The sequence below is a fragment of the Pyrus communis genome, chromosome 9 (genome assembly GCF_041283825.1).
Source record: "Pyrus communis isolate YQ-2024b chromosome 9, ASM4128382v1, whole genome shotgun sequence".
Lineage (NCBI taxonomy): Eukaryota > Viridiplantae > Streptophyta > Magnoliopsida > Rosales > Rosaceae > Pyrus > Pyrus communis.
The window spans coordinates 16,987,744-17,001,610 of record NC_142573.1 but is presented as its reverse complement, the minus strand read 5'-3'; the positions used below and the strand labels follow the sequence as shown (position 1 = coordinate 17,001,610).

The window sequence follows — 13,867 nt, the reverse complement described above, 5'->3', positions numbered from 1 at the left end:
AAAAGGGCCATAAAGTGATTTCCAGACATCTATAATCAGGGAGAGAACCAGACTTTTTTAAGTTTCAAGTAGACGGACCGAGGGCCCACTCCAACAACATCGATACTGTCCCTATTTGGCCACCTGCTTAATCCGTCAGTTGTGGGGTTTTAGCACAAAAGGTCTCGATGTTAGTTAGAGTGGGGTAATTCTATTTAAGGAGCTTGTTCTCAAGCTTTCTGGCCAATGTGGGACAGATGAATTCTAACATTCCCCTGTTTGCATGTGAGACCCCGTTTTATGGGTCACACGTGGAGTTCCACACATTGCCAACCACATGAAGCCAAGCTGGGGCTCACCCATTCGCGCGGGGCCAATGGGGACCCACCCATTCACATGGCATCTCTTTGCCTACGTGGAGCCAAGTCGGGGCTCACGCATTGCGTGGGGTCAAAGGGGACCCACCTATTCACGTGGATGTACGGGCCTATCCCCTAGCTTTGATACCATCTTAAGTTTCAGGTAGACGGGCTGAGGGCCTACTCCAATAACATCGATACTGTCCCCATGTGGCCACCTGCTCAATCCGTCAGGTGTAGGGTTTTATCACAAAAGACCTCGGTGTTAGTTAGAGTGGGGTAATTCTATTTAAAGAACTTATTCTCAAGGCTTCTGGTCGATGTGGGATAGAGGAATTCTAACAGACTTAACTACCAGCCTCCAAACTCGTTCTTTCCCACCCAGTGCCAATATTTCTTTCATTTTTCTTCTCCCTGCGACTTGGTTGTGCACATTAGCATCTGCCACTGCTGCCAACAGCGCTGGTGTGGTGTGTACCTCTACCTCTTCCTCTTCCTCTACCATCCCCCTGGGCTGAAAAAATGGGGAAGAGATCGCCATCCTCCGAAGACGTTGAGAAGGGGTGACGAAAGGGCCAAAAGTCTCGACATTCCATCCCCCCACCCCATTTGTGCCCCCCACCACCAAAGCCATGGGTGCCGTGGCTCATGAGACTTGTTTTTTTCACCAATGTGGCCATGTTCGTGTACACGATGTACGTAAATAACCGTCCAACCACAGAGGAAAAGTGTATTCTTCCTTTTTTGAAGTGGTTCTCTTTCCAACCCTGGAAAGAAAGCCCTCTCTTTGGCCCTGCCACCCTCACGTAGAAATCTCCTCCTCTATCACCCAATGTTTTCTATTTTTGGTGTATTTTTTCTTCCTTCTGCTATCTTGCATAATAAACTGATTCCGTTAATATTTTTCATAATACATTCTAAGAAAGCTAATCTTCTGCAGGCGAGATGGTTTTGGATTAAAAAACAAAAGCCAAATACGGAATTTGATTATGACTAAAACACTATTAATTTGAACAAAGCACATATCTTCAATACTTTGTTTTGTTCTGTATAGCAGATACTTTGCTCTCATGTCTTGCTTAAGTACCAATTGATATTATTCCTGTGCCTTGCTTAAGTATCCTAATCTATCGCGCCATAGCCAACGTAAGACTCCATGGTTGTCGCATTCTCATGTCCTCTGTCTTAGTAACAATGTCCCTTCCTATGAATCTTTGCTACCCAAAATGCAGGGCCAGTGCCTTTCAGGCCCCGAAGTCAAACAAAGGAAATGCGCCCGGTTGGTCTACCAATTTAGAAATCATGAACTAAACCAGGCAAACTTTAAACTAGAACTTGAACAGTTATGCTCATCAATACATGAAAAACCCTAATATAATTTATGTTGTTTGCAGTCTAAAGAAACTAGGAGCCCTTGAAAGGCAACTAATGGCAGAATGGGGCAAAGGATGGCGCCTCTTGTCTTGCATGTGGCTTCATGCTGGAATCGTTCACTTGCTTGCCCATATGCTTAGCCTTCTATTCATTGGTATCCGGCTTGAGCAGGAATTCGGATTTAGTAAGCATTTAAGATTCAGGGGATGTCAACTCAGTTTTTACATGAGCAATGCATGCTAACTATTTGTTAACTGTTTGAATTTGGCAGTTAGAATTGGATACCTGTATGTGCTTGCTGGATTAGGTGGAAGTTTAGGATCGACTCTACATCTCATGAGAACCGCAAGCCCGACAATATCAGTTGGTGCATCTGGAGCACTTTTTGGATTGCTGGGAGCCATGCTTTCCGAGCTTTTAATAAACTGGACAATCTATGTGAAAAAGGTAAACCTTTCTTTTCTCTTTCCGTAGCTTTTAATCACTCTAAACTGGTAAGGAAAAGAACTCAAGCTATGCCGGGGGAGGGGGTCAATCTAAGAACCAACAGCTATAATATCTGAGCTCAGATCAATGAGGGATACATCTAAGATCTAACTTTTCTATTCAGTTTACAGCCCGCCTGATAGTCATGGCTGTCATTGCCGTGAATTTGGCTGTCGGGTTTATACCTAAAGTGGACAGTTCAGCTCATATAGGAGGATTCCTCACAGGATTTTTCCTTGGCTTTATTATTCTTGTTCGTCCACAGTATGGTTATATAAGAAGCAAGCACCTTCCATCAACCTACGAGGGAAAACGTAAATCTAGGCACATGTTCTATCAATATGTGCTAGGGATCACTGCGTTTATTATCTTAGTTCTTGGGTAAGTTAGTAATTTGCTTCTTTCATTACAGAAATTTACTAAATACAAATCAAAATCAAGCTACCTCCTATCCCTAAATAACTTTTCTCTTTCATTTATTGTAGATACACATATGCTTTCGGCAACCTATACGATCCTCAGGCACTGAAAAACGTCTTGTTTTAATGGGGTTTTTTTTTTTTTTTCTTTTTTTATGAGGTTTTTGAAATTTAATCCTTGAAGAAGATTAAAATTTAATAAAAACCTGGTATTAGATTGGATATTGATTTTAATCCTTTAATGTGTACTTAATTCAAATTGATATTATATTTTTGTTTTAATATTTAATAGAAATCTTATTTAATGTCATTACATTAGATTTTAAATTTATTATTATACACATTTTAATTCATTGATTTATTTAACTTCCTCTAATTAGTGTACCTAAACGTCTGTATCATGATATATTTTACTAAGTTAGTATACCAAAATGTCAGTACCTAAATATATTGTAGTGAATTAGTTGCACATAAGAAAATATGCAAAAACATAAGTGTCACATCCCGACCCGGGCCCCTACCACATCCCAGGCTCGACTCCACCGTAGCACGATATTGTCTGCTTTGGGCCCCGGCCATGCCCTCACGATTTTGTTTTTAGGAACTCACACGAGAACTTCCCAATGGGTCACCTATCCTATGATTGCTCTCGCGCAAACTCGCTTAACTTCGGAGTTCCTACGGAACCTGAAGCCAGTGAGCTCCCAAAAAGCCTCGAGCTAGGTAGAGATGAGAATATACATATAATGCTTATAGGATTCACTTCCCTGGGCGATGTGGGATGTTACAATCCACCCCCCTTAGGGGCCCGATGCCCTTGTCGGCACACTTCCGCCCAAGGAGTGGCTCTGATACCAAATTGACACATTCCGATCCGGATTGTCCACTAGGACTTCGAATCGAGTTGTGCTAGCCGAGACCTAGAAGGTGACGAAGCCATAACGTATAGTGATGTAGAATATGTGAATAAATTTAAACCTAAAGGTGCCTAAATACGAGAGTGTGCTATGAGCGGAAATGAACCCATTTCACACGTGACATCAGAGTATAAGTAAAGTAGAGTAGAGTCGATTGAAAATCATACCATCGAAGGTAATCTCCAATACCAAGATTTTCCACGAATCCTCATCGACACGAAAACTCTGCTACTAGAACCTGGAAGGATAAATAAAAAATAAATAAATAAATAAAAAAAAAAAACAAAACAAGAGTGAGTGGGCCTGAAAATAACTCTTTAATAAAGACTTTCTAAACGTTATAATCCCTCGCTGTAATGCCTGTATAGTTTCCAGGAAATCATACTACGTATAAGTATGAAATCAAATGTAAATCAACAGTAAATTAAGGAATATTCCAAATCACTACATATCGGCAGCATTATAAAAAATAAAAAAAAATTAGGTGCTCATCAATCTATGATAACACACGAGTCGGAGTTGCCTAACGCAACTTGTACGACTTATAAATCAACCTATGATAACACATGAGTACATGAGTTGGAGTTGCCTAACACAACCTGTACGACTCATAAATCAATCTATGATAACACATGAGTCAGAGTTGTCTAATGCAACCTGTACAACTCATAGGCAACCTGCACGACATTTTCGGAATTGCCTATTATTGCAACTTGTACGACAGTGTTGGAGTTGTCTAGTATTGCGACTTGTACGACAATGTCGAAGTGGCATAAAACATAAATATAGTCAAGCCATAACTCAATCATTTCAAATAACACCATAAACTCACCTGAACTTACCTGCATATAATTGTTGTGAATGCTTGGAAGTGCTAAGGTGATCGCGGGACGCACCGGTAAGTTCAGGTGAGAATTACACATTGTGAAGAACCTCTGCACAAATCTTTGAAGAGTAATACACTGCCAAAGCTCTCTTCAAAGAACGCACAGCCAAAGCCGAAGCTTTCTTTCGACCAAAGCCAAAGCACTCCTTGAAAAATCGACAAGTACTCGTGTTGATTCCTTCAAGACTTTGTTGCAAGCTCAAAACTTGTAATGACATTCGTTTCAAGATGAAGTCGCCAAGACACTTGAATCAATGAAGTCCTACATCAACATCACCTTTGCCATAGCCCTAAACCTGAGGTGAAGACCATCCACGCATTGTTTTAAGATCAAAACCTGAAGCAATCATTCAACCATTCGTCCGAGATCAAGTCATCGCGACCCATGGATCAACAACCTACACATCTACATCAAATTTGAAGACTGAATCAGAGGGAAAATTGTAAACAGAGATTATAACCTACAAATTCATCAATACAAATCTACTTTGTACACGAGTTCTCATTTCATTAGTTACATAATTTTCATGTTTACAAATTAGGCACACCCAGTGCGATCTCTCTGCCTCTCATCTCTGTCTTTAAATCTGCAAAAAAAAAAAAAAAAAAAAAAAAAAAAAAAAAAAAAAAAAAAGAAACATAAATGGCATCAAGAAAGGATCAAGCTGTTCTTTACCGTGTTTTCCACCCCTACAACAAACTTGCTGAAGGGGCAAGAGTACGCGAGGCACGAGCCTGTGATTACCTTGGCCTTGCTAAGGGTGCTAAGGGTAGAAAGTCCAAGAAGGTACTCTGAGTCTTTGACTTCTAACACTGACTCAAGCAGCTCGTGCCCATAGCCATGCAAGTCATGACTACTGGCGTGACTTCCATTGAGGAGTAGTTGGCATAAATGAGTGAAGAAAATGTAAGGCTGACAAGGACCGTGGATGAGAAGGACTTGCAAATTGCTATGCTTATTAACCGTCTTGAGGCGCAACATGACGACAAAGCTGACCCAAAGGTTAATCCTCCAAAGGAGTAAACTGATGAAAAATAAGAGCTGGTGGAGAAAGCGGATGAGAAGTTGAACCAAGCAACAGTGCTCATGAGATGTATTTCTATCCAGCAACTGCATGAGATGATCCTTAGCACCATCAAGGCGCAGTACCAAGGAAGCTCGCATGACTCCGTGTTGTACTCGAAGCCCTACTCCAAGAAGGTTGACACCTTGAGGATACCAAGCGGTTATCAGCCGTCAAAGTTCAGGCAATTCGATGGAAAGGGCAATCATAAACAACATATTGCCCATTTCATCGAAATCAACAATAATGCTAAGATGGAGGGATACTACCTCGTCAAGCAGTTCGTGTGCTCACTAAAAGGTAACACTTTTGACTGGTATACTGACCTCGACCCCAAGTCTATGAACAATTGGGATCAGCTTGAAAGGGAATTCCTTAACCGCTTCTACAACACTCGCCGCACCGTAAGCATGCTGAAGTTGATGAGTACGAAGCAATAGAAGGATGAACCTATCGTTGACTACATCAACAGATGGCGTTCATTAAGTATGGATTACAATGATCGAATTTCTGAAACCTCCACCATTAAAATGTGCATTCAAGGCATGCACTAGCGGCTACGCTATATCCTCCAAGGCATAAAGCCAAGGACATTTGAGGAACTGGAGACTCATTCCCATGACATGTAGCTAAGTATCGCCAACCATGGGAAAAAAGAGCCAATCACCAACTTCAAGAAGGACAAAGTGTTCGCTCTGAAGGTAGACAAGACTGGGAAGAAGCCTGTTAAGGAAGTTTTTGCCGCCAACACTACCCCCATCAGGACCTCCCCTATGTCCGTCAAGATCTCCTCCAAGAATAAAGCAAAGGAGATAAAAAGATGCGAGCCTTCTCGCACCTAAGATAGGTACAAAAACACCTTGAGGGAGCTGGAGCAAAATACGTACCCTTTTCTGGACTCTAACGTGGCTGCAATGCTAGATGACCTGTTGGAGAAAAAGGTGATCAAGTTACCTAAGTGCAAATGCCCCGAAGAGATGAATCATGGTAACGATCCTAGGTATTGCAAATACCATTGTATCGTGAGTCATCCTATTGGCAAGTGCTTCGTCCTAAGGAGCTTATCATGAAGCTGGCACAACAAGGGCGAATTGAACTCAACCTTAAAGACACAGCCGTAACACACACTGTTGAAATTGTGTTTGATCATTTAGTCCCGTGCCTCTCCAAATAACGCATGCTCATTCCCGTCCATGCTCAAGCCATACGTCACCTTCTACTCAACCATCACTGGGGGCAAGTGACCAAAATGCACTTACTGATGATGAAGAGGGGTGGACACTAGTGACCTACAAGAAGACATGAAAGCTAAGACCACAAATCGCAAAGCCAAAGGTGGAACAAGTGAGAAAGCATCGTTGCCGCAACAATAGGAAGCCTAAGAGAAACCTAAGAGCTATTAAGATAACGTACACTGGGGACCTAAGAGCTGCTAAGCACCATCTCCTTGCACGAGGACTTCCCAAAGGATTTTTTCCAACAGTGCACTACCGCTGCTTGTCATATGGTTGAAGTAGAGATAGAAGAGTCCTCAAAAGGCAAAGTTGTCATTGTTGAGGACGAAAAAACTCCTACGCCTGAAGAAAGCTTGGCGTCATACTTTAGCATCGAGGAGGTGCTGCGATTGCCCAAAGAGATGCAAAAAGCACTAATAGCTGTCTTGGTGAGTCTCGACGACCACGAAATGCAACAAAGAAAAGACAAAGGCCTAGAGCTTCGGCCACATGAATACGCCACATGTTGTGCTGCCCATGACACAATCACATTCATTGACGAAGACTTGCTGCTAGGGTCAAAGCCTCACAACTGTCCTCTTTTCATCTATGGGTATTTGAGGGAGCACGAAGTAAACTGCATGCTTTTGGATGGAGGTTCAGCCATAAACATCATGCCAAAGTCAACAATGACTACAATCAACATCAAGTTAGATGAACGATCTTGAAGCTATTTTTTAATCCAAGGTTTTAACCAAGGAGAACAAAGAGCGATGGGCATGGTTCGAGTCGAAATGACCATTGGCGAACTCAAGTTAAGCACACTATTCCACGTGATTGACGCTAGAACTTCCTACAGCTTGGTTTTGGGAAGGCCTTGGATCCACTAGAATGGAGTGGTGTCGTCCACCCTCCACCGATGCCTAAAGTTTTACTGAGAAGGGGTAAAAGTCATACAAGGCGACACCTAGCCATTCATCGAAGCTGAATCACACTTTGTAGATGCCAAGTTCTACATGGATGAAGAAATGGTGCCTGAAACTCTTCCAAAAGAGATCAAGTTTATAGGCAAAGCTGCACCCAAAAAGAAGGAGTGGCAAGCCTTGCCCAAAGAGCAAGATGGGGAAGCCGTGCCATCTTCAAGTAAAGATGACGATGAGCCTGCTAAGCCGGTAGCAACCAAAGGGAGTGTGACGCCCTCGAAAAGGTTAAACATACCTATCTTCCAATACATCCCGATGTTGAGAAGAAAGAATGGGCAATCCTCATTCTAAGCTGGAGAAAGCAAAGTCGACACATAGCTGCACAAAGACGATGTAAAGCTGCTAAAGAGAAATGCAGTGTTATCTTTGACAAAGCTAGGCGACACTAAAATTTCAAAACCACCACAACGTTTCATAAAACCCCTGCCAAAGGGGGCGGAACTAAGCTCTTTTGCAACCAATAAGACCAAAGAAAGTTTCAACCCAAACGCCTACAAACTCATGTCAAAAGCTAGGTACGATTTCGCCTCATTTTCAAATCTTAGAAAGAAGAATGCAAACACCGTCAACGACAAAGAATGTGACCTTACTGAGACTCAAAAGAAGTTGAAGGAGTATGGTTACGAAGTTGACAACAACAAAGCTAGACTTGGCTTCATACCAAATACATCCGTGAATATTTCAAGCAAAGCGAAAAAAGCTAGCCCTCAACACATTAGCGTGAGCATTGAACAAAGTCAAGAGAAGCCTAAACCTGCCCCTTGAACATCAGTCTTTGATAGATTCAAAACCTAGGATTTTGGCACTTGATCGCATTGGTGGACAAGACCAAACCTCTGTTTTCAAAATGCTTAACACGCCAACACCCTAAAGCTCTGTTTTCGAAAGGTTGTCAAGACCCAAGAAACAAAGCAACATGGCTAGTTCTCCTCCACGACGGTCGGCCTTGGAAAGACTTGAAGAAACCAAGGAGCATTCTAGAATGAGAAAGACAACATCGAAAGAAGAAAAGATTGATTGCCTTGCAGAAAAAGACGATATTTGAAGCTCGATTCCTTCAAGGATGAAACGCCAAACAACCTTAGAGGTGGACACAAAATGACCACTGAAGGTAAGGAAGTGCACCATCATCCATATCAGCCAATCTTCATGCCAACAAACCCAAGGGGACGAAACTAAAGAGGTGGTCCAAGACGTCTTCCACATCATGATCCAAGAGGACAACAAAGACGAAGTCGTCTAGGAAAATGTCATTGATGCGCCACCTCAACTTGAAGATGAGGGGGGCAAGCCACTGTTGATGATCTCAAGAAGCTTAACTAAGGCACAAGCGAAGAACTAAAGCCACGGTTGAAGGAGCTTAACTAAGGCACAAGTGAAGAACCAAAGCCTATCTTCGTGAGTGCACTACTAAGTACGGCGTGGTTGAAGAGTACTACCAACTGCTCTTGGAGTACAAAGACGTCTTTGCTTGGACCTATAAGGAAATGCCCGGCCTTGACCTTACCATCTCTGTGCATCGTTTTGCAGTTAAGCTTGGAACGTGACTGATAAAGCAAATTCGAAGACGCTATCGATCCAAGTTCATCCCACAAATTGAGGCCGAGATTGACAAGCTAATCGAAGCAGGCTTCATCCGAGAAGTGCAATACCCTAAGTGGATCTCCAACATCATCATTGTCTTTAAAAAATCTAGACAAATACATGTTTGCAAAGATTTATGAGACCTTAACGATGCTTGCCCGAATGATGACTTTCCCTTACACATCGAAATTATGTGGGCGCAACCATTGGCCACAAGGCGCTATCATTCATGGATGGCTCATCTGGATATAATCAAATTCGTATGGCTTCTGAAGACAAGGAATTAACACCCTTCCGCACTCTAAAAGGTACCTACTGCTATAAGGTAATGCTTTTTGGTCAGAAAAACGCTGGAGCTACATATCAACGAGCAATGCAGAAAATCTTCAATGACATTCTACGTAAAAATGTATAATGTTACGTAGACGACGTGGTTGTCAAGACCACGAAAAGATCCGACCACTTGAAAGATTTATGAATGGTGTCCGACAATCTACAGCACTACAACCTGAAAATGAACCCTTTGAAGTGTGCATTTGGTGTTACTTCTGGGAAGTTCCTCTGCTTCATTATCAAGCACCATGGCATTGAAATGGACCAATCAAATATCAAGGCCATTCAAAGAATACCTGAGCCTTCATTAGACGCTTCATCTCTAACCTCGCTGGACATTGTCAACCCCTTAGTCAACTTATGAAGAATGACGCTCCATTCATATGGGATAACGCCTGCTGCAATGCCTTCGAGAGCATAAAACAATACATGGCAAGCCCACCTATCTTAGGAGTACCTATGCTGAGAAAGCCCCTCATCCTATACATTGTTGCACAAGTAGGTTCCATTGGAGCACTCTTACAACAAGAAAATGAAGACCAAAAGAAAATAGCACTTTACTACCTAAGTAGAACCTTCATTGGTGCCAAGCTCAACTACTCACCAATCGAGAAGATGTGTCTTGCCTTAGTCTTTGCAGATCAAAAGCTTAGACACTACATGCATTCTTACACCATCCACTTGGTTGCAAAAGCTGACCCGGTCAAATAACTCATGTCCAAGCCAGTTTTGACAGGGTGACTAGCGAAATGGGCATTGCTTCTCAATCAATACGAGATCATCTACGTTTCAGCTAAAGTTGTCAAGGGATAAGCACTAGCAGACTTCCTGGCCAATCATCCAATCTTAACTGATTGGAAAATCTTAGACGACCTGCCTGACAAAGAGGTGTTCTATGTCCACATCTTCCTAACATAGATGATGTTTTTCGATGGATCTGCACGAGCAGACAGAGCAGGGGCAAGAGTAGTATCCATGTCACCACAAAGATAAATACTACATATTTCTTCCGATTAAGCGAGTTGTGCACCAACAACGTCATTGAGTACCAAGCGCTGATCATGGAAGTCCAAATGACGATCAACATGGAAATCATAATGCTATATGTGTATGGCGACTCCAAGCTCATAATTAATTAACTCTTAACTGATCATGAAGTGAGGAAAGATGATCTCGTCCCATACTTCCAGCTAGCAACTAAATTGCTACAGAAATTTAAGTCCGTGACGGTATAACATGTGCCAAGAAAAGAAAATCAAATGGCGGACGCTCTCGCTAACTTAGCCTCAAGTATGGCGTTAGGAGAAGGCGAAGCTGTAGACGTGCTAGTTTACCAAAGATGGGTGATCCCGCTTATCGTTGAAATGCTACTGGATGATACAAACATCATCTGAGTACTTCCAGTCGACACTGAAGACTGGAGATAATCGTTGATCGACTTCTTGGAGCATGCGAAGCTTCCGGACTATCTTAGACACCGCTCTGAAATACGTCGACAAGCACCTCGCTTCCTCTACTACAAAGGAACACTCTACCAATGCTTCTTTGGAGGAGTACTACTAAGATGACTAGGTGAGGAAGAAGCTAATCAAGCCATGGAAGAAGCACACTCAAGCGTATGTGGAACGTATCAGTCAGGACCAAAGTTGCACTTTCAGCTCAAAAGGATGGGCTACTATTGGCCAAGCATGGTGAAGGATTGCCTGGAACACGCCAAAAATTGCCAAGCCTGTCAATTCCACGCCAACTTCATACATTAACCACCTGAGCCATTACACCCTACGGTTGTTTCATGGACATTTGATGCATAGGGATTGGACATCGTATGACCAATCACACCAAAGTTGTCAACCAGAGAAGCCTACATCCTAGTTGCAACATACTACTTCTCCAATAGGGCTGAAGCTGTACCCTTTAGGGAAGTCAAGAAAGAAATTGTTGTCCATTTCATTAAGGAACATATCAACTACCGATATGGTGTGCCTCGCTACATCATCACTGACAATGGAAAACAGTTCTCCAACGGACTTGTGCATGAGCTCTATGAAAAATTCAACAAAACACTGTGCAACCTCCTGAAGAAGGTGATCAGCCGAACAAAGAGAGAATGGCACGAAAGAATAAGTGAAGCATTTTGGGTATATAGGATAACACATAGAACTCCTGCACAAGCTACGCCCTATTCTCATGTATAGGGCATGGAAGCTGTTCTGCCACTCGAAAGTTAAATCTCCTCACTAAAGAAGGCTGCATAGGAAGGCTTGACTGAAAAGGAAAATGCAAAGCTATGACTTCAAGAGTTGGAAGCACTGGACGAAAGGATGCTCGAAGCTCAATAACACTTGGAATGCTACCAAGCACGGCTATCTAAGGCATTCAACAAGAAGGTCCACCCAAGGTCTTTCCAAACCGGAGATCTTATCTTGGCATTACGAAGGCCCATCATCACAACTCACAAAACAAAAAGCAAGTTTACATTAAAATGGGATGGACCTTACGTAATACAAGAGGTCTACACCAATGGCGCCTACTTAATCATGGCGGAAGACGGCTTAAAGATCAGCCCCATCAATGGCAGATTCTTGAAGTGTTACTACCCCTAAAACAAACAAAAAATGCTCCTTGCCTGCACGAGCTTAAACTACACACGACACAATGTTTCTCGCCTGCATGAGCCTAAACTGCACACGGCACAAAGCTTTTAGCCTGCAAGAGCGTAAATTATGTACGGCAAAACAAAAAAAAAATCACCATCAAAATCGCCAAAAACCATAACTCCCTTGAAATGCGTCATGACTTGGTCCCTCCTCAACTGAGCGTCTTGAAACTTCGAAAACTTCAAGTACAGTCACATCATTAACAAAAACACAAACACTTTGAAGAATAAAGAACAAATTCAAAATGTGAACACTTTATTTCTTGAATTTGGCTACACAGCCTTATTACAAAAATGAGCAAAGACAAAGAAGGCTTAAAGCACAAAAAATGGTAGACACTACTTGAAAGCTAGGTGCCTAAAACTACAGCGACGATCTTCAAGAAAGCCTTCCAAAGTCTTCAAAGTCTCTACATCGGTGGAAGACAAGGTAGGTACTTCCATGGCTGCACCTCTCCCATGCTCTAGGTGTAAAATCTCTTCTTGATGCTGAGAAAGTGTAGCTTCTTGCTCCGAGAGAATGCCTTGAAGTCATGATGCTTCAACTTCCAATTGCCCTTACTCTCACGTCAACGGTTCTAGACACGCCTGAACCGAAGCTAAAGAGGTTCCTGTAGCTTGATAACTTGTTGATAAGACCGAACTTAGGCAATTGATAAGTCTATGGCCGCAAGTTTTTCAGCTCTGAACTCTGGACTCAACCTCTTCAAGGAAATGGCATGCAAGGAAGAATACTCAGTTGAGGTAGCCGTAAGTTCAGCAATCTTGACTCTCATGAGCAAGGAGTCAACATTAAGGTTGTCAATCACATAAACAAGCTTCGATAAGCCACTGCCAGTAAAACTCAGCAAAGGCAGCTTCTCTAGTAATCGACAAGGCGCCACTTCAAGTCAAAGCTCAGCTATGGATATGATCACCAAGAAGCTCAAATGAAGTCGATGAATTGTCAAGAGCATGGTGCGAAGGATTCAAGATAAGAATGCTCGATGTACACTCCTTCTTCGTAGTTAGTCAACAAAATTTGTTACCTCCCAAGACACTTCAGAAGACCACGACTTGATATGCATCAAGTTATCTTTTGTAGGAAGAACATGCACCTTAGGATCAATCAACGGCGTGCTAAGCTTCAACGTCATTCCCCTGTCTTGCGAATTGCCTTCCTTGGCAAGAATGCTGATGGTATTATTCTTAAAGCACTTGAAAAATACCATCGTTGTAGTAAAATAAACAAAGCAATGTAAGTAGAAAAGTAAGGCGGCTAAGAAAGAAAAATTGCTTCATTAAAGCAAAAGGCATGCAAGATAAACCTCGTAAACGTTGGAGGATAACGATGATGAAATCGCAACCACGAAGAAAAATTAGCCACAAAGCTTAGTCAAGCACGGGAAAGGGGATAGCTCCAAGACAATTCTTCAACACATGCTACAGTAGCAAAGAAAACCAAAACGCCACATAATCGCACTACGTAACCCCGCAGCGATTACATAAGCAGTTTCTTGCATTGCACGTCAAAAGAGAGAGCAACTACAGGATGGTCATTCGAAGTGCGCTATAGTAGCAAAGAAAACCAAAATGCCACGTAATTGCACTACACAACCTTGCAATGATTATGC

General features: G+C 42.4%; 1 pseudogene; it reads left to right on the top strand.

The window, feature by feature from the left end:
• Nucleotides 1-860: 860 nt before the first annotated feature.
• LOC148694348 (RHOMBOID-like protein 5) lies at nucleotides 861-2,744 on the top strand (annotated as a pseudogene).
• The last annotated feature ends 11,123 nt before the right edge of the window (nucleotides 2,745-13,867 follow it).